Raw genomic sequence first — 23,141 nt, 5'->3', positions numbered from 1 at the left:
TTTTTTTTTTGCTGGAAGTTCCGTCAATACCCGCCAACCTTTAAGAGACATCATGCAGCCAGGCCTCTCGGCTTGCGGCCACACCGTCCTGAACGCGCCCGAATTCGTAAGATCTCGGAAGCTAAACGGGGCAGGACCTGGTCAGTACTTGGATGGGAGACCTCCTGGAAATACCTGGTGCTGCCAGCTTTTTACGTCTCCTGGGGAACTTCATCGTAGCTCTTAATACTCTCTTTCTGTCTGGAGAAGATATAATTGAAGAATTGTACACGTACCCGGCTAATTTCAACACCCTTTGCTGCACTGGTATTTTTCCCTCTATTTTTCTTTTTTATTTTCGCTGGCAGTTCCGTCAATACCCGCCAGCCTTTAAGAGACATCATGCAGCCAGGCATCTCGGCTTGCGGCCACACCGTCCTGAACGCGCCCGATCTTGTCAGATCTTGGAAGCTAAACGGGGCAAGGCCTGGTCAGTACTTGGATGGGTGTCCTCCTGGAAATACCTGGTGCTGCAAGCTTTTACGTCTCCTGGGTAACTTTATCGTAGCTCTTAATACTCTCTATCTGTCTGGAAGAGATATAATTGAAGTATTGTACACGTACCCAGCTACTGTCAACACCCTTTGCTGCACTGATATTTTTCCATCCATTTTTCTTTTTTTTTTTTTTTGCTGGAAGTTCCGTCAATACCCGCCAACCTTTAAGAGACATCATGCAGAACAGGCCTCTCGGCTTGTGGCCACACCGTCCTGAATGCGCCCGATCTCGTCAGATCTCGGAAGCTAAACGGGGCAGAGCCTGGTCAGTACTTGGATGGGAGACCTCCTAGAAATACCAGGTGCTGCAAGCTTTTTACGTCACCTGGGTAACTTCATCGTAGCTCTTAATACTCTCTCTCTGTCTGGAGGAGATATAATTCAAGTATTGTACACGTACCCGGCTACTTTCAACACCCTTTGCTGCACTGGTATTTTTCCCTCTATTTTTCTTTTTTTTCTTTGCTGGCAGTTCCGTCAATACCCGCCAGCCTTTAAGAGACATCATGCAGCCAGGCATCTCGGCTTGCGGCCACACCATCCTGAACGCGCCCGATCTCGTCAGATCTCGGAAACTGAATGGGGCAGGACCTGGTCAGTACTTGATTGTGAGACCTCCTGGAAATACCTAGTGCTGCAAGCTTTTACGTCTCCTGGGTAACTTTATCGTTGCTCTTTATACTCTCTATCTGTCTGGAGGAGATATAATTGAATTATTGTACACGTACCCGTCTACTTTCAACACCCTTTGCTGCACTGATATTTTTCCCTCCATTTTTCTTTTTCTTTTTCTTTTTTTATTTTTTTTTGCTGGAAGTTCCGTCAATACCCGCCAGCCATTAAGAGACATCATGCAGCCAGGCCTCTTGGCTTGCGGCCACACCATCCTGAACGCGCCCGATCTCGGAAGATCTCGGAAACTAAACGGGGCAGGACCTGGTCAGTACTTGGATTGGAGATCTTCTGGAAATACCAGGTGCTGCCAGCTTTTTACTTCTCCTGGGGAACTTCATCGTAGCTCTTAATACTCTCTATCTGTCTGGAGAATATATAATTGAAGTATTGTATACGTACCCGGCTACTTTCAACACCCTTTGCTGCACTGATATTTTTACCACCATTTCTCTTTTTTTTATTTGCTGGATGTTCCGTCAAAACCCGCCAACCATTAATAGACATCATGCAGCCAGGCCTCTTGGCTTGCAGCCACACCGTCCTGAACGCCCCCGATCTCATCAGATCTTGGAATTTAAACGGGGCAGGGCCTGGTCAGTACTTGGATGGGTGACCTCCTGGAAATACCTGTTGCTGCAAGCTTTTACGTCTCCTGGGTAACTTTATCGTAGCTCTTAATATTCTCTATCTGTCTGGAAGAGATATAATTGAAGTATTGTACACGTTCCCGGCTACTTTCAACACCCTTTGCTGCACTGATATTTTTCCATCCATTTTTCTTTTTTTTTTTTTTTTTTTTTGCTGGCAGTTCCGTCAATACCCGCCAGCCTTTAAGAGACATCATGCAGCCAGGCGTCTCGGCTTGCGGCCACACCGTCCTTAATGCGTCCGATCTTGTAAGATCTCGGAAACTGAATGGGGCAGGGCCTGGTCAGTACTTGGATGGGAGACCTCCTGGAAATACCAGGTGCTGCAAGCTTTTTACGTCTGCTGGGTAAGTTTATCGTCGCTCTTAATACTCTCTTTCTGTCTGGAGGAGATATAATTGAAGTATTGTACACGTACCCGGCTACTTTCAACACCCATTGCTGCACTGATATTTTTCCCTCTATTTTTCTTTTTCTTTTTTTTTTTTTCTGGCAGTTCCGTCGATACCCGCCAGCCTTTAAGAGACATCATGCAGCCAGGCATCTCGGCTTGCGGCCACACCATCGTGAACGCGCCCGATCTCTTCAGATCTCGGAAGCTAAACGGGGCAGGACCTGGTCAGTACTTGATTGTGAGACCTCCTGGAAATACCTAGTGCTGCAAGCTTTTACGTCTCCTGGGTAACTTTATCGTAGCTCTTTATACTCTCGATCTGTCTGGAGGAGATATAATTGAAGTATTGTACACGTACCCGGCTACTTTCAACACCCTTTGCTGCACTGATATTTTTCCCTCCGTTTTTCTTTTTTTTTTTTTTTTTTTTTTCCTGGAAGTTCCGTCAATACCCGCCAGCCTTTAAGAGACATCATGCAGCCAGGCATCTTGGCTTCTGGCCACACCGTCCTGAACGCGCCCGTTCTCGTCAGATCTGGGAAGCTAAACGTGGCAGGGCCTGGTCAGTGTTTGGATGGGTGACCTCCTGGAAATACGAGGTGCTGCAAACTTTTTACGTCTCCTGGGTAACTTCATCGTAGCTCTTAATTCTCTCTTTCTGTCTGGAGGAGATATATTTGAAGAATTGTACACGTACCCGGCTACTTTCAACACCCTTTGCTGCACTGATATTTTTCCCTCCGTTTTTCTTTTTTCTTTTTTTTTTTTTTTTGGCTGGAAGTTCCGTCAATACCCGCCAGCCTTTAAGAGACATCATGCAGGCAGGCCTCTTGGCTTGCGGCCACACCGTTCTGAACGTGCCCGATCTCATCAGACCTCGGAAGCTAAACGGTGCAGGGCCTGGTCAGTACTTGGATGGGTGACCTTCTGGAAATACCAGGTGCTGCAAGCTTTTTCGTCTCCTGGGTAACTTCATCGTAGCTCTTAGTACTCTCTTTCTGTCTGGAGGAGATATATTTGAAGTATTGTACACGTACCCGGCTACTTTCAACACCCTTTGCTGCACTGATATTTTTCCCTCCATTTTTCTTTTTTCTTTTGTTCTTTGCTGGAAGTTCCGTCAATACCCTCCAGCCTTTGAGAGACATCATGCAGCCAGGACTCTCGGCTTGCGGCCACACCGTTCTGAACGTGCCCGATCTCGTCAGATCTCGGAAACTAAACGGGGCAGGGCCTGGTCACTACTTGGATGTGTGACCTTCTGGAAATACCAGGTGCTGCAAGCTTTTTCGGCTCCTGGGTAACTTCATCGTAGCTCTAAATACTCTCTTTCTGTCTGGAGGAGATATAATTGAAGTTTTGTACACGTACCCGGCTACTTTCAACACACTTTGCTGCACTGATATTTTTCCCTAAGTTTTTTTTTTTTTTTTTTGCTGGAAGTTCCGTCAATACCCACCAGCCTTTAAGAGACATCATGCAGCCAGGCTTTTTGGCTTGCAGCCACACCGTCCTGAACGCGCCCGATCTCGTCAGATCTCGGAAGCTAAACGGGGAAGGGTGTGGTCAGTACTTGGATGGGAGACCTCCTGGAAATACCAGGTGCTGCAAGCTTTTTACGTCACTTGGGTAACTTCATCGTAGTTCTTAATACTCTCTTTCTGTGTGGTGGAGATAAATTTGAAGAATTGTACAAGTACCCGACTACTTTCAACTCCCTTTGCTGCACTGATATTTTTCCCTCCATTTTTCTTTTACTTTTTTATTTTTTCTGGAAGTTCCGTCAATACCCGCCAGCCTTTAAGAGATATCATGCAGCAAGGCCTCTCGGCTTGTGGCCACACCGTCCAGAATGCGCCCGATCTCGTCAGATTTCGGAAGCTAAATGGGGCAGGGCCTGGTCAGTACTTGGATGGGAGACCTCCTGGAAATACCAGGTGCTGCAAGCTTTTTACGTCTGCTGGGTAAGTTTATCGTCGCTCTTAATACTCTCTTTCTGTCTGGAGGAGATATAATTGAAGTATTGTACACGTACCCGGCTACTTTCAACACCCATTGCTGCACTGATATTTTTCCCTCTATTTTTCTTTTTCTTTTTTTTTTTTTCTGGCAGTTCCGTCGATACCCGCCAGCCTTTAAGAGACATCATGCAGCCAGGCATCTCGGCTTGCGGCCACACCATCCTGAACGCGCCCGATCTCGTCAGATCTCGGAAGCTAAACGGGGCAGGACCTGGTCAGTACTTGATTGTGAGACCTCCTGGAAATACCTAGTGCTGCAAGCTTTTACGTCTCCTGGGTAACTTTATCGTAGCTCTTTATACTCTCGATCTGTCTGGAGGAGATATAATTGAAGTATTGTACACGTACCCGGCTACTTTCAACACCCTTTGCTGCACTGATATTTTTCCCTCCGTTTTTCTTTTTTTTTTTTTTTTTTTTTTTCCTGGAAGTTCCGTCAATACCCGCCAGCCTTTAAGAGACATCATGCAGCCAGGCATCTTGGCTTCTGGCCACACCGTCCTGAACGCGCCCGTTCTCGTCAGATCTGGGAAGCTAAACGTGGCAGGGCCTGGTCAGTGTTTGGATGGGTGACCTCCTGGAAATACGAGGTGCTGCAAACTTTTTACGTCTCCTGGGTAACTTCATCGTAGCTCTTAATTCTCTCTTTCTGTCTGGAGGAGATATATTTGAAGAATTGTACACGTACCCGGCTACTTTCAACACCCTTTGCTGCACTGATATTTTTCCCTCCGTTTTTCTTTTTTCTTTTTTTTTTTTTTTTGGCTGGAAGTTCCGTCAATACCCGCCAGCCTTTAAGAGACATCATGCAGCCAGGCCTCTTGGCTTGCGGCCACACCGTTCTGAACGTGCCCGATCTCATCAGACCTCGGAAGCTAAACGGTGCAGGGCCTGGTCAGTACTTGGATGGGTGACCTTCTGGAAATACCAGGTGCTGCAAGCTTTTTCGTCTCCTGGGTAACTTCATCGTAGCTCTTAGTACTCTCTTTCTGTCTGGAGGAGATATATTTGAAGTATTGTACACGTACCCGGCTACTTTCAACACCCTTTGCTGCACTGATATTTTTCCCTCCATTTTTCTTTTTTCTTTTGTTCTTTGCTGGAAGTTCCGTCAATACCCTCCAGCCTTTGAGAGACATCATGCAGCCAGGACTCTCGGCTTGCGGCCACACCGTTCTGAACGTGCCCGATCTCGTCAGATCTCGGAAACTAAACGGGGCAGGGCCTGGTCACTACTTGGATGTGTGACCTTCTGGAAATACCAGGTGCTGCAAGCTTTTTCGGCTCCTGGGTAACTTCATCGTAGCTCTAAATACTCTCTTTCTGTCTGGAGGAGATATAATTGAAGTTTTGTACACGTACCCGGCTACTTTCAACACACTTTGCTGCACTGATATTTTTCCCTAAGTTTTTTTTTTTTTTTTTTGCTGGAAGTTCCGTCAATACCCACCAGCCTTTAAGAGACATCATGCAGCCAGGCTTTTTGGCTTGCAGCCACACCGTCCTGAACGCGCCCGATCTCGTCAGATCTCGGAAGCTAAACGGGGAAGGGTGTGGTCAGTACTTGGATGGGAGACCTCCTGGAAATACCAGGTGCTGCAAGCTTTTTACGTCACTTGGGTAACTTCATCGTAGTTCTTAATACTCTCTTTCTGTGTGGTGGAGATAAATTTGAAGAATTGTACAAGTACCCGACTACTTTCAACTCCCTTTGCTGCACTGATATTTTTCCCTCCATTTTTCTTTTACTTTTTTATTTTTTCTGGAAGTTCCGTCAATACCCGCCAGCCTTTAAGAGATATCATGCAGCCAGGCCTCTCGGCTTGTGGCCACACCGTCCAGAATGCGCCCGATCTCGTCAGATTTCGGAAGCTAAATGGGGCAGGGCCTGGTCAGTACTTGGATGGGAGACCTCCTAGAAATACCTAGTGCTGCAAGCTTTTACGTCTCCTGAGTAACTTTATCGTAGCACTTAATACTCTCTTTCTGTCTGGAGGAGATATAATTGAAGTATTGTACACGTACCCGGCTACTTTCAACACCCTTTGCTGCACTGATATTTTTCCCTCCGTTTTTCTTTTTTTTTTTTTTTTTTTTTTTCCTGGAAGTTCCGTCAATACCCGCCAGCCTTTAAGAGACATCATGCAGCCAGGCATCTTGGCTTCTGGCCACACCGTCCTGAACGCGCCCGTTCTCGTCAGATCTGGGAAGCTAAACGTGGCAGGGCCTGGTCAGTGTTTGGATGGGTGACCTCCTGGAAATACGAGGTGCTGCAAACTTTTTACGTCTCCTGGGTAACTTCATCGTAGCTCTTAATTCTCTCTTTCTGTCTGGAGGAGATATATTTGAAGAATTGTACACGTACCCGGCTACTTTCAACACCCTTTGCTGCACTGATATTTTTCCCTCCGTTTTTCTTTTTTCTTTTTTTTTTTTTTTTGGCTGGAAGTTCCGTCAATACCCGCCAGCCTTTAAGAGACATCATGCAGCCAGGCCTCTTGGCTTGCGGCCACACCGTTCTGAACGTGCCCGATCTCATCAGACCTCGGAAGCTAAACGGTGCAGGGCCTGGTCAGTACTTGGATGGGTGACCTTCTGGAAATACCAGGTGCTGCAAGCTTTTTCGTCTCCTGGGTAACTTCATCGTAGCTCTTAGTACTCTCTTTCTGTCTGGAGGAGATATATTTGAAGTATTGTACACGTACCCGGCTACTTTCAACACCCTTTGCTGCACTGATATTTTTCCCTCCATTTTTCTTTTTTCTTTTGTTCTTTGCTGGAAGTTCCGTCAATACCCTCCAGCCTTTGAGAGACATCATGCAGCCAGGACTCTCGGCTTGCGGCCACACCGTTCTGAACGTGCCCGATCTCGTCAGATCTCGGAAACTAAACGGGGCAGGGCCTGGTCACTACTTGGATGTGTGACCTTCTGGAAATACCAGGTGCTGCAAGCTTTTTCGGCTCCTGGGTAACTTCATCGTAGCTCTAAATACTCTCTTTCTGTCTGGAGGAGATATAATTGAAGTTTTGTACACGTACCCGGCTACTTTCAACACACTTTGCTGCACTGATATTTTTCCCTAAGTTTTTTTTTTTTTTTTTTGCTGGAAGTTCCGTCAATACCCGCCAGCCTTTAAGAGATATCATGCAGCCAGGCCTCTCGGCTTGTGGCCACACCGTCCAGAATGCGCCCGATCTCGTCAGATTTCGGAAGCTAAATGGGGCAGGGCCTGGTCAGTACTTGGATGGGAGACCTCCTAGAAATACCAGGTGCTGCAAGCTTTTTACGTCTCCTGGGTAACTTCATTGTAGCTCTTAATACTCTCTTTCTGTCTGGAGGAGATATAATTGAAGAATTGTACACATACCCGGCTACTTTCAACACCCTTTGCTGCACTGATATATTTCCCTCCATTTTTCTTTTTTCTTTTATTTTTTGCTGGAAGTTCCGTCAATACCCTCCAGCCTTTAAGAGACTTCATGCAGCCAGGCCTCTTGGCTTGCGGCCACACCGTCCTGAACGCGCCAGATCTCGGAAGCTGAACGGGGCAGGGCCTGGTCAGTACTTGGATGGGTGACCTCCTGGAAATACCAGGTGCTGCAAGCTTTTTTCTTCACTTGGGTAACTTCATCGTAGCTCTTAATACTCTCTTTCTGTCTGGAGGAGATATAATTGAAGAATTGTACATGTACCCGGCTACTTTCAACACCCTTTGCTGCACTGGTATTTTTCCCTGTATTTTTCTTTTTTTTTTTTTGCTGGCAGTTCCGTCGATACCCGCTAGCCTTTAAGAGACATCATGCAGCCAGGCATCTCGGCTTGCGGCCACACCATCCTGAACGTGCCCGATCTCGTCAGATCTCGGAAACTGAATGGGGCAGGGCCTGGTCAGTACTTGGATGGGAGACCTCCTGGAAATACCAGGTGCTGCAAGCTTTTTACGTCTGCTGGGTAAGTTTATCGTAGCTCTTAATACTCTCTTTCTGTCTGGAGGAGATATAATTGAAGTATTGTACACGTACCCGGCTACTTTCAACACCCATTGCTGCACTGATATTTTTCCCTCCATTTTTCTTTCTCTTTATTAATTTTTCTGGAAGTTCCGTCAATATCCGCCAGCCTTTAAGAGACATCATGCAGCAAGGCCTCTTGGCTTGCGGCCACACTGTCCTGAACGCACCCGATCTCGTCAGATCTCGGAAGCTAACGGGGCAGGGCCTGGTCAGTACTTGGATGTGTGACCTCCTGGAAATACCAGGTGCTGCAAGCTTTTTACGTCTCCTGGGTAACTTCATCATAGCTCTTAATACTCTCTTTCAGTCTGTAGGAGATATTATTGAAGAATTGTACACGTACCCGGCTACTTTCAAAACCCTTTGCTGCACTGATATTTTTCCCTCCATATTTCTTTTTTCTTTTTTTTTTTGCTGGAAGTTTCGTCAATACCCGCCAGCCTTAAAGAGACATCATGCAGCCGGGCCTCTCGGCTTTCGGCCACACCGTCCTGATCGCGCATGATATCGTCAGATCTCGGAAGCTAAACGGGGCAGGACCTGGTCAGTACTTGAATGTGAGACCTCCTGGAAATACCAGGTGCTGCAAGCTTTTACGTCTCCTGGGTAACTTTATCGTAGCTCTTAATACTCTCTATCTGTCTGGAGGAGATATAATTGAAGTATTGTACACGTACCCAGCTACTGTCAACACCATTTGCTGCACTGATATTTTTCCATCCATTTTTCTTTTTTTTTTTTTTTTTTTGCTGGAAGTTCCGTCAATACCCGCCAACCTTTAAGAGACATCATGCAGCCAGGCCTCTCGGCTTGCGGCCACACCGTCCTCAATGCGCCCGATCTCGTCAGATCTCGGAAGCTAAACGGGGCAGGACCTGGTCAGTACTTGGATGGGAGACCTCCTAGAAATACCAGGTGCTGCAAGCTTTTCACGTCTCCTGGGTAACTTCATCGTAGCTCTTAATACTCTCTTTCTGTCTCCAGGAGATATAATTGAAGAATTGTACACGTACCCGGCTACTTTCAACACCCTTTGCTGCACTGGTATATTTCCCTCTATTTTTCTTTTTTTTTTTGCTGGCAGTTCCGTCAATACCCGCCAGCCTTTAAGAGACATCATGCAGCCAGGCATCTCGGCTTGCGGCCACACCATCCTGAACGCGCCCGATCTCGTCAGATCTCGGAAGCTAAACGGGGCAGGGCCTGGTCAGTACTTGGATGGGAGACCTCCTAGAAATACCAGGTGCTGCAAGCTTTTTACGTCTCCAGGGTAACTTCATCGTAGCTCTTAATACTCTCTTTCTGTCTCCAGGAGATATAATTGAAGAATTGTACACGTACCCGGCTACTTTCAACACCCTTTGCTGCACTGGTATATTTCCCTCTATTTTTCTTTTTTTTTTTTGCTGGCAGTTCCGTCAATACCCGCCAGCCTTTAAGAGACATCATGCAGCCAGGCATCTTGGCTTGCGGCCACACCATCCTGAACGCGGCCGATCTCGTCAGATCTCGGAAGCTAAACGGGGCAGGACCTGGTCAGTACATGAAAGTGAGACCTCCTGGAAATACCTAGTGCTGCAAGCTTTTACGTCTCCTGGGTAACTTTATCGTAGCTCTTAATACTCTCTTTCTGTCTGGAGAAGATATAATTGAAGAATTGTACACGTACCCGGCTACTTTCAACACCCTTTGCTGCACTGGTATATTTCCCTCTATTTTTCTTTTTTTGTTTTGCTGGCAGTTCCGTCAATACCCGCCAGCCTTTAAGAGACATCATGCAGCCAGGCATCTCGGCTTGCGGCCACACCATCCTTAACGCGCCCGATCTCGTCAGATCTCGGAAGCTAAACGGGGTGGGCCTGGTCAGTACTTGGATGGGAGACCTCCTAGAAATACCAGGTGCTGCAAGCTTTTTACGTCTCCTGGGTAACTTCATCGTAGCTCTTAATACTCTCTTTCTGTCTCCAGGAGATATAATTGAAGAATTGTACACGTACCCGGCTACTTTCAACAGCCTTTCCTGCACTGATATTTTTCCCTCCATTTTTCTATTTTTTTTTTTTTTTTTTTGCTGGAAATTCCGTGAATACCCGCCAGCCTTTAAGAGACATCATGCAGCCAGGCATCTCGGCTTGCGGCCACACCATACTGAACGCGCCCGATCTCGTCAGATCTTGGAAGCTAAACGGGGCAGGACCTGGTCAGTACACGAATGTGAGACCTCCTGGAAATACCTGGTGCTGCAAGCTTTTACGTCTCCTGGGTAACTTTATCGTAGCTCTTAATTCTCTCTTTCTGTCTGGAGGAGATATAATTGAAGAATTGTACACGTACCCAGCTACTGTCAACACCCTTTGCTGCACTGATATTTTTCCATCCATTTTTCTTTTTTTTTTTTTTTTATTGCTGGAAATTCCGTCAATACCCGCCAGCCTTTAAGAGACATCATGTAGCCAGACATCTCGGCTTGCGGCCACACCGTCCTGAACGCGCCCGATCTCGTCAGATCTCGGAAGCTAAACGGGGCAGGACCTGGTCAGTACTTGAATGTGAGACCTCCTGGAAATACCTGGTGCTGCAAGCTTTTACGTCTCCTGGGTAACTTTATCGTAGCTCTTAATACTCTCTATCTGTCTGGAGGAGATATAATTGAAGTATTGTACACGTACCCGGCTACTTTCAACAGCCTTTGCTGCACTGATATTTTTCCCTCCATTTTCCATTTTTTTTTTTTTTTTTTTGCTGGAAGTTCCGTCAATACCCGCCAGCCTTTAAGAGACATCATGCAGCCAGGCTTCTTGGCTTGCGGCCACACCGTCCTGAACGCGCCCGATCTCATCAGATCTCGGAAGCTAACGGGGCAGGGCATGGTCAGTACTTGGATGGGTGACCTCCTGGAAATACCAGGTGCCGCAAGCTTTTTACGTCTCCTGGGTAACTTTATCGTAGCTCTTAATACTCTCTTTCAGTCTGCAGGAGATATTATTGAAGAATTGTACACGTACCCGGCTACTTTCAACACCCTTTCCTGCACTGATATTTTTCCCTCCATTTTTCTATTTTTCTTTTTTTTTTTTTTTGCTGGAAGTTCCGTCAATACCCGCCAACCTTTAAGAGACATCATGCAGCCAGGCCTTTCGGCTTGTGGCCAAACCGTCCTGAATGCGCCCGATCTCGTCAGATCTCGGAAGCTAAACGGGGCAGGGCCTGGTCAGTACTTGGATGGGAGACCTCCTAGAAATACCAGGTGCTGCAAGCTTTTTACGTCTCCTGGGTAACTTCATCGTAGCTCTTAATACTCTCTTTCTGTCTCCAGGAGATATAATTGAAGAATTGTACACGTACCCGGCTTCTTTCAACACCCTTTGCTGCACTGGTATATTTACCTCTATTTTTCTTTTTTTTTTTTGCTGGCAGTTCCGTCAATACCCGCCAGCCTTTAAGAGACATCATGCAGCCAGGCCTTTTGACTTGTGGCCACACCGTCCTGAATGCGCCCGATCTCGTCAGATCTCGGAAACTAAACGGGGCAGGGCCTCGTCAGTACTTGGATGGGAGACCTCCTAGAAATACCAGGTGCTGCAAGCTTTATACGTCTCCTGGGTAACTTCATCGTAGCTCTTAATACTCTCTTTCTGTCTCCAGGAGATATAATTGAAGAATTGTACACGTACCCGGCTACTTTCAACACCCTTTCCTGCACTGATATTTTTCCCTCCATTTTTCTTTTTTTTTTTTTTTTTTTTTTGCTGGAAATTCCGTCAATACCCGCCAGCCTTTAAGAGACATCATGCAGCCAGACATCTCGGCTTGCGGCCACACCGTCCTGAACGCGCCCGATCTTGCCCGATCTTGTCAGATCTCGGAAGCTAAACGGGGCAGGACCTGGTCAGTACTTAAATGTGAGACCTCCTGGAAATACCAGGTGCTGCCAGCTTTTTACGTCTCCTGGGGAACTTCATCGTAGCTCTTAATACTCTCTTTCTGTCTGGAGAAGATATAATTGAAGAATTGTACATGTACCCGGCTACTTTCAACACCCTTTGCTGCACTGGTATTTTTCCCTCTATTTTTCTTTTTTTTTTTCGCTGGCAGTTCCGTCAATACCCGCCAGCCTTTAAGAGACATCATGCAGCCAGGCATCTCGGCTTGCGGCCACACCATCCTGAACGCGCCCGATCTCGTAAGATCTCGGAAGCTAAACGGGGCATGGCCTGGTCAGTACTTGGATGGGAGACCTCCTAGAAATACCAGGTGCTGCAAGCTTTTTACGTCTCCTGGTAACTTCATCGTAGCTCTTAATACTCTCTTTCTGTCTCCAGGAGATATAATTGAAGAATTGTACACGTAGCCGGCTACTTTCAACACCCTTTCCTGCACTGATATTTTTCCCTCCATTTTTCTATTTTTTTTTTTTTTTTTTTGCTGGAAATTCCGTCAATACCCGCCAGCCTTTAAGAGACATCATGCAGCCAGGCATCTCGGCTTGCGGCCACACCATCCTGAACTCGCCCGATCTCGTCAGATCTTGGAAGCTAAACGGGGCAGGACCTGGTCGGTACATGAATGTGAGACCTCCTGGAAATACCTGGTGCTGCAAGCATTTACGTCTCCTGGGTAACTTTATCGTAGCTCTTAATACTCTCTATCTGTCTGGAGGAGATATAATTGAAGTATTGTACACGTACCCAGCTACTGTCAACACCCTTTGCTGCACTGATATTTTTCCATCCATTTTTCTTTTTTTTTTTTTTTTTTTGCAGGAAGTTCCGTCAATACCCGCCAACCTTTAAGAGACATCATGCAGCCAGGCTTCTCGGCTTGCGGCCACACCGTCCTGAATGCGCCCGATCTCGTCAGATCTCGGAAGCTAAACGGGGCAGGGCCTGGTCAGTACTTGGATGGGAGACCTCCTAGAAATACCAGGTGCTGCAAGCCTTTTACGTCTCCTGGGTAACTTCATCGTAGCTCTTAATACTCTCTTTCTGTCTCCAGGAGATATAATTGAAGAATTGTACACGTACTAGGCTACTTTCAACACCCTTTGCTGCACTGATATTTTTCCCTCTATTTTTCTTTTTATTTTATTTTTTTGCTGGAAGTTCCGTCAATATCCGCCAGCCTTTAAGAGACATCATGCAGCCAGGCCTCTTGGCTTGTAGTCACACTGTCCTGAACGCGCCCGATCATATCAGATTTCGGAAGCTAAACGGGGCAGGGCCTGGTCAGTACTTGGATGTGTGACCTCCTGGAAATACCAGGTGCTGCAAGCTTTTTACGTCTCCTGGGTAACTTCATCGTAGCTCTTAATACTCTCTTTCTGTCTCCAGGAGATATAATTGAAGAATTGTACACGTACCCGGCTACTTTCAACACCCTTTGCTGCACTGGTATATTTCCCTCTATTATTCTTTTTTTTTTTGCTGGCAGTTCCGTCAATACCCGCCAGCCTTTAAGAGACATCATGCAGCCAGGCATCTCGGCTTGCGGCCACACCATCCTGAACGCGCCCGATCTCGTCAGATCTCGGAATTTAAACGGGGCAGGGCCTGGTCAGTACTTTTATGGGTGACCTTCTGGAAATACGAGGTGCTGCAAACTTTTTACGTCTCCTGGGTAACTTCATCGTAGCTCTTAATACTCGCTTTCTGTCTGGAGGAGATATAATTGAAGTATTGTACACGTACCCGGCTACATTCAACACCCTTTCCTGCACTGATATTTTTCCCTCCATTTTTCTATTTTTTTTTTTTTTTTTTTTCTTGCATGTTCCGTCAATACCCGCCAGCCTTTTAGAGACATCATGCAGCCAGGCGTCTTGGCTTGTGTGCCACACCATCCTGAATGCGCCCGATCTCGTCAGGTCTCGGAAGCTAAACGGGGCAGGTCCTGATCAGTACTTGGATGGGTGACCTCCTGGAAATACCATGTAATGCAAGCATTTTACGTATCCTGTGTAACTTCATCGTAGCTCTTAATACTCTTTCTGTCTGGAGGAGATATAATTGAAGTATTGTACACGTACCCGGCTACTTTCAACACCCTTTGCTGCACTGAAATTTTTCCCTCCATTTTTGTTATTTCTTTTTTTTTTGCTGGAAGTTCCGTCAATACCCTCCAGCCTTTTAGAGACATTATGCAGCCAGGCCTCTTGGCTTGCGGCCACACCGTCCTGAACGCGCCCGATCTCGTCAGACCTTGGAAACTAAACGAGCCAGGGCCTGGTTGGTACTTGGATGGGTGACCTCCTGGAAATACCATGTAATGCAAGCTTTTTACGTATCCTGTGTAACTTCATCGTAGCTCTTAATACTCTCTTTCAGTCTGGAGGAGATATAATTGAAGAATTGTACACGTACCCGGCTACTTTCAACACCCTTTGCTGCAGTGGTATTTTTCCCTCCATTTTTCTTTTTTCTTTTTTATTTTGCTGGAAGTTCCGTCAATACCCTCCAGCCTTTAAGAGACATCAAGCAGCCAGGCCTCTTGGCTTGCGGCCACACTGTCCTGAACGCGCCCGAACTCATCAGATCTCGGAAGCTAAACGGGGCAGGACCTGGTCAGTACTTGAATGTGAGACCTCCTAGAAATACCTGGTGCTGCAAGCTTTTACGTCTCCTGGGTAACTTCATCGTAGCTCTTTATACTCTCTTTCTGTCTGGAGGAGATATAATTGAAGTATTGTACACGTACCCGGCTACTTTTAACACCCTTTGCTGCACTGATATTTTTCCCTCCATTTTTCTTTTTTCATTTTTTTTTGCTGGAAGTTCTGTCAATACCCTCCAGCCATTTAGAGACATCATGCAGCCAGGCCTCTTGGCTTGCGGCCACACCGTCCTGAACGCGCCCGATCTCGTCAGACCATGGAAACTAAACGGGCCAGGGCCTGGTTAGTACTTGGATGGGTGACCTCCTGGAAATACCAGGTGATGCAAGCTTTTTACTTATCCTGTGTAACTTCATCGTAGCTCTTAATACTCTCTTTCAGTCTGGAGGAGATATAATTGAAGAATTGTACACGTACCCGGCTACTTTCAACATCCTTTGCTGCACTGATATTTTTCCCTCCATTTTTCTTTTTTCTTTTTTTTTTTGCTGGAAGGTCCGTCAAAACCCGCCCGCCTTTAAGAGACATCATGCTGCCAGGCCTCTCGGCTTGCGGCCACGCCGTCCTGAATGCGACCGATCTCATCAGATCTCGGAAGCTAAACAGGGCAGGGCCTGGTCAGTACTTGGATGGGTGACCTCCTGGAAATACCAGGTGCTGCAAGCTTTATACGTCTCCTGGGTAACATCATCGTAGATATTAATACTCTCTTTCTGTCTGGAGGAGATATAATTGAAGAAATGTACACGTACCCGGCTACTTTCAACACCCTTTGCTGAACTGATATTTTTCCCTCCATTTTTCTTTTTTTATTTGCTGGAAGTTCCGTCAACACCTGTCAGCCTTTAAGAGACATCATGCAGCCAGGCCTCTCGGCTTGCGGCTACACCGTCCTGGACGCACCCCGTCTCGTCAGATCTCGGAAGCTAAACGGGGCATGGCCTGGTCAGTACTTGGATGGGAGATCTCCTAGAAATACCAGGTGCTGCAAGCTTCTTACGTCTCCTGGGTAACTTCATCGTAGCTCTTAATACTCTTTATCTGTCTGGAGGAGATATAATTGAAGTATTGTACACTTTGTCTTAGGGACAGTCTGGCTAGCAGTGACTGAGTGGTTGACAGACGACAAGCAACGGAATGTACGTGCTCTGTGATGTCATAACAGTCAGCTGAGAGAGGCTCGTGATGTCATCGCTGAGCTGTCTGTCTGTCTGTCTGTCTCTCTCTCTCTCTTTCTCTCTCTCTCTCTCTCTCTCTTCCTCTCAATTCAATTCATTTGTATTGTCAAAGCAATTGGACATACATACATACATATATATATATATATATACATACATACATACATCCATACATGCTAGAAAGTCATTACTATGTTATCTTAAAGGCTAACTAAGCAGAACATATATCATTATAGAACAGAGTTCATAGGTCAACACATGGTTTTAGGGAACAGGCACGTAGGTCATACCGTTTGACAATGTCTCCAAGGTTCTCATCGTAAATAACAAACAGAAATCAAACTATCTTCTGGGCTGACCTTCTAGCTTGACCGTATCTTTCTTAAGTATACAAGAGAGAAAAACAGGTGTAAGAAAATAATTTCTAATTTTCCTTCTACACATATATACATACATACATACATATGTAGCGTTATGTTGGGTGTATTTGGATAAGAGCATTTGGGCTCTGAGCTGAAGCACTGATCTAAAGAAGACCTCTCCCCCCCCAAAGTTATCAGATTTCCTTAGCTCATCAGCTTGGAACTGGTTTGCATCAAAGTGACAGTTTTGGGGAGGATGGCACCGAGAAGAGGCCAAATAGTTTGGAATTCTGCTATGAGATGTCTGGAGAAAGGGGCCTGTAGGTGATAAAAACTCTTTGAAGTGGATGAGAGCCGAAATCCCGACATAGAGCTACGAACCCAGGCCAACCGGCATTTCCAAAAGATGGCATGGATTGACATCAGTCATAAATAAAGCCTCCCTCCAATAGGACACTGGGGGCTGAAACCGAAATCCAATCTCAAGAACTCAGGGACCAATCACCTACTGATCTGACAGACTATAAGGAACAGCGGACAGTCTTTCTCTCTCTCTCTCTCTCTCACCTGAACCAGAAACTCGCTGCCACAGCTCAACCTGTAGCTCTGTTGCCAGAACCGGAATCAGAAACCAACCAAGTCTTTGCCGGCAACAGAAGAGTTAAACTGGGAGAAGGAGATTGAGCGAAGAATTATTTTAAAGGACTTTATTAAATAAATAACTTCACAGACCCACCTGATCAGTGGAGTTTTACAGCTGGACAATTGACTAAGTCGACTGAATACGAAAGTGTCAGTCACTTAAATAGCTATTTGAGTCTTAAGAAACTTGACCCTTGGAACAAACAGGGCCCTGCTTTCCTCAAAGACTTTGTCTTCAAGTAACTACGGTGGAACCCTGCTTACAAAGAAGATTTTGTGCACAACCTTGGAGCCTTCAAACCAATGGAAAATCTGTTTGGAAAAGACTCTACATTCGCGAAACCCCAACTTCCAGGTGCATCGACTGAGTGGAAGTTCTTGGACAAAGCCGAACCGGACTGCCTTTGTTCCAAACCACACGGACCTCGTGCCGTGTGCTGTTATCTGAGCCCGAAGCCAGAGAGGCCTCTCTGCGACGAAGTTCACATAAGTTTAACAGTTTGGAGTTTGTGATTCATGACATTTGAGAAATCAATTAGAAATGTTAATCTGTGATTCATAACTCTAGAATGTGTAATATCATTTAGTTTTCTTAAATATAAATGTGAGTTGCATTAAACTGTTTTGTTGATAATTTTAGAAATAAAATCTGTCAACGCCGAGAAATATCTTCTCATTCCTGTTTAACTGTTTAGTCTGAAATTGACACAAGTTAATAGACATTAGATTATTGGTGGCCCTGCCTATCCTTAATCATTGAATAATAATCAGTTAAGGGAAATTGTGGTAACAAATAGGATCTTTCTCGGCACCTAAACGTAAATGAGACTGATATATATATAACGAGAAGTTACCTGACATAAATACTAACCTGCGTAGTTATTTAATGTCTGACTAATAATACTAACGAGAGACTCACCTTCGTCTTACTAACCGGTATTGTAGTCAATGTGTTTATAACCTTTTTTGTTTAACGATTTGTTAAACGGAATGTACGTGCTCTGTGATGTCATAGCAGTAAGCTGAGAGAGGCTCGTCATGTCATCGCTGAGCTGGCTGGCTGGCTCTCTGTGTGTGTGTGTGTGTGTGTGTGTGTCTCTCTGTCTGTCTGTCTGTCTGTCTCTCTCTCTCTCTCTTACTCTCTCTCTCTCCCTCTCAATTCAATTCATTTGTATTGTCAAAGCAATTGGACATGCATACATACATACATACATATATATGGAAAATAAACAATATGTGTACATCTCTTTCTGCATTAGTGGTGCCCTCACAGATGTGCAAGTTACATGACAGACAGACAGACAGACACTCACACACACTTTCACACACACACACACACACACACTTTCACAGACAGACAGACAGACAGACAGACACACACACACACACACACACTTGTATACCTGACACGTATAGAAGACTGGATAGGGAGATATAAATAGCAATGGGGAGACTCTTGTACTTGGTGTGGCTCTATCCATATAGTGGGGCCAGCAGCCACTTAGCAGGTGCAGCAATAGAAGCTCAGCCTGGGGAGACTGGATTTAGCATTTCCTCTCCATTTTGATAACTATCCATAATCATTTCTGCAAAATACTTCTATGATACCTATGTATGTTTTTTACTTGTACTATATTATACTATCAAGTATCAGTGTACACATACAATGTGACCTGTTACATTAATACAGAGGCCACGGAAGACCAGATCACTAATAGCCACTGTCCCCTGATATTACACTTTTTTACAATCACTTTGGCACTCATTTCAGAACCTTGATGTCATTTTTCAAAACTCTAGACACCCGATGATCAAAATGCACATTTTTCAAAACTCTAACACTTTTTTACAATTGCTTGGATACAATACACATCAACCTCAGATCATTTGTTCATTGAACTAAAATGACACAACTTAACATCAAAGTATTACCATTTCAAAATGCAATTCACACATTACATCTGAGATCACTGTCTATTCATTTCATTACAAAGATCTAACTATCAATTGATACAGCTGCTCAAAATGATAAGTGACTGTTGCATTACTCTTAATGCATAATTTTATGGAAACTGACAAACAATATTCCATGTTTCGATCATGAAAGTTTCAGGATAATGAGATCCATTGACATCAATAAACGAGGAGCATGAACCAGTTGGACTACATTATCTATGGATGTAATATTTCATCATCATTCATCATCATGTAGCACTTTTCCACACCATGTTTGCAGTGTGGAAGGAAAGTTAGAATTTTTTTCTCTAATACCTGTTTTTCTCTCTTGTATACTTAAGAAAGATAAGGTCAAGCTAGAAGGTCAGGCCAGAAGGTAGTTTGATTTCTGCTTGTTATTTACGATGAGAATCTTGGAGACAATGTCAAACAGTATGATTGAAGTGCCTGCTCCCTAATCCATGTGTTGATCTATGAACTCTGTCCTATAATGATATAAATTCTGCTTAGCTAACTTTTAAGATAACATAGTAATGACTTTCTGATTATAACCAGCTCTTTGATTTTTGTGTATAAAAGCTCTGACTGTTAAAATGAAGGCAGAGCGACTTTGGGATCTACTTGAGTCACTGTTCCTCTCCACGCTGCGTGTATTAAAGGCATTGCAACTAACGCTCCAACCTGGTTGAAGATGATTGTTCTTCCACATCAGATTTGACATTACTGTATGTATGCAGGCCCTTGTAATTGCTTTTCCAATACTGCCAACTGGTTATTGATGATTGATTTCACATTGTGGTACGAGTATCGAGTGAAATGAGTGCTATCCACCCCAGCAACACAGTGATAACATGGAGCCGGCAAGTCATCCAGGTCACAATAGAGGTCAAGCAGTGGGAGGAGGAAGACGTGGTGGTCAAAGGAATGGAAGGGGACATGCACCCCTTCTGAGAGGTGGTCGTGGGCCTCGTCATAGAGGAGGGCTTAGGCCTCACCAGAGAGGCAGCCATGGGCCTCATTTGAGAGGTGTTGGGGGAACGTGGTAGAGGACAAGGCCACGGACCAGACAGCGGCAGCAACAGCAAATAGTGTCCAGTGAAATCCGAGAAATAGTTGTAGAGCATGTTGTAAATCATGGCATGACCATGACTGAGGCAGCTACAATGATTCAATCAAACCTCAGAATCAACTCAGGATCAACTGTGGCCTCAATCATCAGAAATGTCCGTACTGAGAAGCGGCAAGTCTTCAGCATGCACTAAACATTAGGCTACTCTCAATTGTCAAATGACTGTATACTGCATACCAATGTGTAGCACAGAGTATAGTGTGCCTTTTGAAAGAAATGCAGACAGAGTGAAGCAGCTGATGACTGAGTATGTTCAGGTATGTTCAGTTTCAAGATGCCTCTTGTGAAAAATGGTTGTGAGAACCTGAACCTGAATACAGGGCTGATGGAAATTCAGAAGTACAGTAATCAATCCTTTGTTTTACACTAAGCCAGGTGAGGAACACTGCAGTTGACATTTTACTGTAGTTTTGTTCTTTTTTGTAGCTAATTATTGTTGCATGGCTTCAAAGAAACCTATGGTGTGATTTGATTGTATTGCATCAATACATTTCAGATTTTGTTCAATGATTCCACTGTGTCTGTAGTATTCTCTCTACTAGTCCTTTTACAGTGATGTATTTATGTGTAGTACCATAATGAAACATGTATCACATATTTTGTACTACAATATTTAATGATTGTACGAACAACTACACAGTGAAACTATCGGTATCTTCTGTGTGGGTGATCTAAATAAATGTTACTATGGTATTTCATGATAAATGAATTATTTGAACCAACAAGTCTGCAAGTGCAAGGTTTCTTTAAAGATATGAATGCACAATGCAATGTTTTGAACATTGGACAGCCTGTGTTACAAGTGATGACCGTTTTGAGTTTTGTGTCTAGAGTTTTGAAAAATGACATCAAGGTTCTGAAATTAGTGACAAAGTGATTGTAAAAAACTGTATATTCATCCTATTTAATGTGCTCTTTTAAAATGTACTTTTCTTTTTTATGTTGCCATTTTTGTTCTACCAATGTTTCAGTTGTTAGCCAAAGATTGACAGAGTACATCTCATACACACAGGCCAGACAGCAAGGATTTCTTTTTGAAATTCAATTACAAATGCTGCATGAACTCATCAATACGATTAGAGCTCCTGAAAGCAATATAACTAACTCACTCTACAGCATCTCATTAGCAGTGAAAAGAAACCAAGAAAGTTGGGACAGTCGACTGTTTACCACTATGTAACATCACCTTTTCTTTTAATAACACTTATTAAGCACTTGGGCACTGAAGACACCACTTGGTTAAGTTTAGCAAGTGGGATTTCCCCCCATTCATCCATTATGCATTTCCTCAGCTGCGCAACTGCACAGGGCCTTCGTTGTCTTAATTTGCACTTCATAGTGCGCCACACATTCTCAATTCGGAGACAGGTCAGGACTGCAGGCAGGCCATGCTAGCACCCGCACTCTCTGCCTACGCAACCATGCGCTTGTAATCTGGGCAGAATGTGGTTTGGCGTTATCCTGCTGAAAAATGCAGGGATGTCCCTGGAAAAGACGATGTCTGGATGGCAGCATATGTTGCTCCAAAATGTGTACATCTCTTTCTGCAAAAATGGTGCCCTCACAGATGTGCGAGTTACATGACAGACAGACACTCATACACACTGTCACACCCACACACACACACACACACTTTCACAGACAGACACACGCACACACACTCACTTTCACACAGAGACAGACACACAAACACAGAGACAGACACACACACACTCACTTTCACACAGAGACACACAAACACATACACTTTCACACAGACACACACACACATACATACATACATACATACATATATAAGGAAAAGAAACAATACATTTAAAAATCACAAAAAGATGTAATAAAGTACAGAAAATCTAAATGTAATAAAATGTGATCTTTAATACACACAAATATGTATGGCTGGTCGGATGCGTCTTGGACTCGGGTTCCTCTTCATTACGTATAATGCTTTTGCCTTTTGCTATAGCTTTCCGTGGAGGGGATCGTGGGTGAGTTTGTACCATTCTTGGGAGGCTCTGCCTTGTTGGGGCGGAGCTGTGATCCAGGTGAACAGCAGATCGGACATAGGTGGGCATGTGGGCGGAGGAGGAAGGCCGGTCAAGCAAATAAGCTTGCTAAGGTACGCAGCAGCAGCAAGCAGCCCCACCATCCAGTCAGCCAGCCAGTCTGGCTGGCAGTGACTGAGTGGTTGACAGACGGCAAGCAACGGAATGTACGTGCTCTGTGATGTCATAGGAGTCACCTGAGAGAGATGTTTGTGATGTCATCGCTGAGCTGGCTGGCTCTGTGTGTCTTGCTGGCTGTGTGTGTGTGTGTGAGAGAGAGAGAGACTTTTTGACTTTTATCAGACTTCATTGCCTGTTTGCAACACGCAATAATTCATACAAAAGAAAATAAATAAATAAATAAAAAATAGTGTTCCCCTTTGTTTGTCTCCCCCCAACAAGCATTAACTCCGCCACTGATCTGTACACTTTTAAAGAAAGCAACCCAATACACACAACAAAACAACCATCAAATACTAAACCCTATAAATGAATTACATAATAAAAACCAACTCCCCGTCATACAATTCACAAAGGGCATCATTAATACACCAGACCTGTTCAAAACTCTCCAAATCATTCATCAGCCTGTAATAGTTAAACTCTAGTCTGACTCTGCACTTGACCAGCATGGCAAACACTCTCACTGCATCCTCACTGCCCTCCCCACACACTCTGTTCTTCCTAGTCTTATAGACGGCCATTTTAGCCTGGCCCAGCAAGAAGTTTACCAGCTGGTCCACATGTTTGGTCTTTCTGGTGTATCGCGCCCCTAAAATAAAAACCTTTGTGTTAAAAATCAGGTTAAGATCAGTAAAAAGACGAGTTAAAAGACTAAAAATGGGTGACAACCGAGAGCAAGTGCTGAAACAGTGAAACACGGTCTCTCTCTGAGCACAGAATGGGCAGGCGTCGGACACAGCAGGGTTAAG

General features: G+C 44.9%; 11 non-coding genes and 35 pseudogenes across 11 annotated transcripts; all 46 read left to right on the top strand.

Moving 5' to 3' along the window:
- Window positions 1-70: 70 nt before the first annotated feature.
- Window positions 71-189, top strand: LOC136731970 (uncharacterized; annotated as a pseudogene).
- A 210-nt stretch (window positions 190-399) lies between these two features.
- Window positions 400-518, top strand: LOC136731963 (uncharacterized; annotated as a pseudogene).
- A 213-nt stretch (window positions 519-731) lies between these two features.
- LOC136731729 (5S ribosomal RNA) lies at window positions 732-850 on the top strand. Its single transcript, XR_010809716.1, has one exon. It is a non-coding gene; the product is annotated as a 5S ribosomal RNA (ribosomal RNA).
- Window positions 851-1,060: 210 nt separating this feature from the next.
- LOC136731480 (uncharacterized) lies at window positions 1,061-1,179 on the top strand (annotated as a pseudogene).
- A 226-nt stretch (window positions 1,180-1,405) lies between these two features.
- LOC136731451 (uncharacterized) lies at window positions 1,406-1,524 on the top strand (annotated as a pseudogene).
- Window positions 1,525-1,734: 210 nt separating this feature from the next.
- On the top strand, window positions 1,735-1,853 carry LOC136731956 (uncharacterized; annotated as a pseudogene).
- A 218-nt stretch (window positions 1,854-2,071) lies between these two features.
- On the top strand, window positions 2,072-2,190 carry LOC136731332 (uncharacterized; annotated as a pseudogene).
- Window positions 2,191-2,406: 216 nt separating this feature from the next.
- Window positions 2,407-2,525, top strand: LOC136731309 (uncharacterized; annotated as a pseudogene).
- Window positions 2,526-3,085: 560 nt separating this feature from the next.
- On the top strand, window positions 3,086-3,204 carry LOC136731620 (5S ribosomal RNA). The gene has a single exon (XR_010809612.1). It is a non-coding gene; the product is annotated as a 5S ribosomal RNA (ribosomal RNA).
- A 215-nt stretch (window positions 3,205-3,419) lies between these two features.
- LOC136731995 (uncharacterized) lies at window positions 3,420-3,538 on the top strand (annotated as a pseudogene).
- A 209-nt stretch (window positions 3,539-3,747) lies between these two features.
- On the top strand, window positions 3,748-3,866 carry LOC136731783 (uncharacterized; annotated as a pseudogene).
- Window positions 3,867-4,082: 216 nt separating this feature from the next.
- Window positions 4,083-4,201, top strand: LOC136731823 (uncharacterized; annotated as a pseudogene).
- A 216-nt stretch (window positions 4,202-4,417) lies between these two features.
- LOC136731110 (uncharacterized) lies at window positions 4,418-4,536 on the top strand (annotated as a pseudogene).
- Window positions 4,537-5,097: 561 nt separating this feature from the next.
- On the top strand, window positions 5,098-5,216 carry LOC136731619 (5S ribosomal RNA). The gene has a single exon (XR_010809611.1). It is a non-coding gene; the product is annotated as a 5S ribosomal RNA (ribosomal RNA).
- Window positions 5,217-5,431: 215 nt separating this feature from the next.
- LOC136731994 (uncharacterized) lies at window positions 5,432-5,550 on the top strand (annotated as a pseudogene).
- A 209-nt stretch (window positions 5,551-5,759) lies between these two features.
- Window positions 5,760-5,878, top strand: LOC136731782 (uncharacterized; annotated as a pseudogene).
- A 216-nt stretch (window positions 5,879-6,094) lies between these two features.
- Window positions 6,095-6,213, top strand: LOC136731154 (uncharacterized; annotated as a pseudogene).
- Window positions 6,214-6,774: 561 nt separating this feature from the next.
- Window positions 6,775-6,893, top strand: LOC136731618 (5S ribosomal RNA). Its single transcript, XR_010809610.1, has one exon. It is a non-coding gene; the product is annotated as a 5S ribosomal RNA (ribosomal RNA).
- Window positions 6,894-7,108: 215 nt separating this feature from the next.
- Window positions 7,109-7,227, top strand: LOC136731993 (uncharacterized; annotated as a pseudogene).
- A 209-nt stretch (window positions 7,228-7,436) lies between these two features.
- Window positions 7,437-7,555, top strand: LOC136731933 (uncharacterized; annotated as a pseudogene).
- Window positions 7,556-7,771: 216 nt separating this feature from the next.
- Window positions 7,772-7,880, top strand: LOC136731392 (uncharacterized; annotated as a pseudogene).
- A 211-nt stretch (window positions 7,881-8,091) lies between these two features.
- On the top strand, window positions 8,092-8,210 carry LOC136731771 (uncharacterized; annotated as a pseudogene).
- A 216-nt stretch (window positions 8,211-8,426) lies between these two features.
- LOC136731921 (uncharacterized) lies at window positions 8,427-8,544 on the top strand (annotated as a pseudogene).
- Window positions 8,545-8,760: 216 nt separating this feature from the next.
- Window positions 8,761-8,879, top strand: LOC136731545 (uncharacterized; annotated as a pseudogene).
- Window positions 8,880-9,095: 216 nt separating this feature from the next.
- LOC136731723 (5S ribosomal RNA) lies at window positions 9,096-9,214 on the top strand. The gene has a single exon (XR_010809710.1). It is a non-coding gene; the product is annotated as a 5S ribosomal RNA (ribosomal RNA).
- Window positions 9,215-9,423: 209 nt separating this feature from the next.
- LOC136731855 (5S ribosomal RNA) lies at window positions 9,424-9,542 on the top strand. Its single transcript, XR_010809728.1, has one exon. It is a non-coding gene; the product is annotated as a 5S ribosomal RNA (ribosomal RNA).
- Window positions 9,543-9,752: 210 nt separating this feature from the next.
- On the top strand, window positions 9,753-9,871 carry LOC136731434 (uncharacterized; annotated as a pseudogene).
- A 209-nt stretch (window positions 9,872-10,080) lies between these two features.
- On the top strand, window positions 10,081-10,198 carry LOC136731841 (uncharacterized; annotated as a pseudogene).
- Window positions 10,199-10,417: 219 nt separating this feature from the next.
- On the top strand, window positions 10,418-10,536 carry LOC136731323 (uncharacterized; annotated as a pseudogene).
- A 216-nt stretch (window positions 10,537-10,752) lies between these two features.
- LOC136731835 (uncharacterized) lies at window positions 10,753-10,871 on the top strand (annotated as a pseudogene).
- Window positions 10,872-11,088: 217 nt separating this feature from the next.
- LOC136731722 (5S ribosomal RNA) lies at window positions 11,089-11,206 on the top strand. Its single transcript, XR_010809709.1, has one exon. It is a non-coding gene; the product is annotated as a 5S ribosomal RNA (ribosomal RNA).
- A 221-nt stretch (window positions 11,207-11,427) lies between these two features.
- LOC136731489 (5S ribosomal RNA) lies at window positions 11,428-11,546 on the top strand. The gene has a single exon (XR_010809550.1). It is a non-coding gene; the product is annotated as a 5S ribosomal RNA (ribosomal RNA).
- Window positions 11,547-11,756: 210 nt separating this feature from the next.
- On the top strand, window positions 11,757-11,875 carry LOC136731172 (uncharacterized; annotated as a pseudogene).
- A 220-nt stretch (window positions 11,876-12,095) lies between these two features.
- Window positions 12,096-12,224, top strand: LOC136731465 (uncharacterized; annotated as a pseudogene).
- A 210-nt stretch (window positions 12,225-12,434) lies between these two features.
- On the top strand, window positions 12,435-12,553 carry LOC136731793 (uncharacterized; annotated as a pseudogene).
- A 218-nt stretch (window positions 12,554-12,771) lies between these two features.
- On the top strand, window positions 12,772-12,890 carry LOC136731355 (uncharacterized; annotated as a pseudogene).
- A 216-nt stretch (window positions 12,891-13,106) lies between these two features.
- LOC136731610 (5S ribosomal RNA) lies at window positions 13,107-13,225 on the top strand. Its single transcript, XR_010809603.1, has one exon. It is a non-coding gene; the product is annotated as a 5S ribosomal RNA (ribosomal RNA).
- Window positions 13,226-13,441: 216 nt separating this feature from the next.
- LOC136731186 (uncharacterized) lies at window positions 13,442-13,560 on the top strand (annotated as a pseudogene).
- Window positions 13,561-13,769: 209 nt separating this feature from the next.
- LOC136731112 (uncharacterized) lies at window positions 13,770-13,888 on the top strand (annotated as a pseudogene).
- Window positions 13,889-14,108: 220 nt separating this feature from the next.
- Window positions 14,109-14,228, top strand: LOC136731363 (uncharacterized; annotated as a pseudogene).
- Window positions 14,229-14,441: 213 nt separating this feature from the next.
- On the top strand, window positions 14,442-14,560 carry LOC136731455 (uncharacterized; annotated as a pseudogene).
- Window positions 14,561-14,776: 216 nt separating this feature from the next.
- On the top strand, window positions 14,777-14,895 carry LOC136731152 (uncharacterized; annotated as a pseudogene).
- Window positions 14,896-15,109: 214 nt separating this feature from the next.
- On the top strand, window positions 15,110-15,228 carry LOC136731202 (uncharacterized; annotated as a pseudogene).
- Window positions 15,229-15,444: 216 nt separating this feature from the next.
- On the top strand, window positions 15,445-15,563 carry LOC136732027 (5S ribosomal RNA). The gene has a single exon (XR_010809745.1). It is a non-coding gene; the product is annotated as a 5S ribosomal RNA (ribosomal RNA).
- A 209-nt stretch (window positions 15,564-15,772) lies between these two features.
- Window positions 15,773-15,891, top strand: LOC136731285 (uncharacterized; annotated as a pseudogene).
- Window positions 15,892-22,080: 6,189 nt separating this feature from the next.
- On the top strand, window positions 22,081-22,195 carry LOC136731581 (U5 spliceosomal RNA). Its single transcript, XR_010809575.1, has one exon. It is a non-coding gene; the product is annotated as a U5 spliceosomal RNA (small nuclear RNA).
- Window positions 22,196-23,141: the final 946 nt, after the last annotated feature.

The sequence above is a fragment of the Amia ocellicauda genome, unplaced genomic scaffold, assembly GCF_036373705.1.
Source record: "Amia ocellicauda isolate fAmiCal2 unplaced genomic scaffold, fAmiCal2.hap1 HAP1_SCAFFOLD_33, whole genome shotgun sequence".
Classification (NCBI taxonomy): domain Eukaryota; kingdom Metazoa; phylum Chordata; class Actinopteri; order Amiiformes; family Amiidae; genus Amia; species Amia ocellicauda.
The sequence above is the reverse complement of the archived record's forward strand: the minus strand, read 5'-3'. Positions and strand labels throughout refer to the sequence as shown.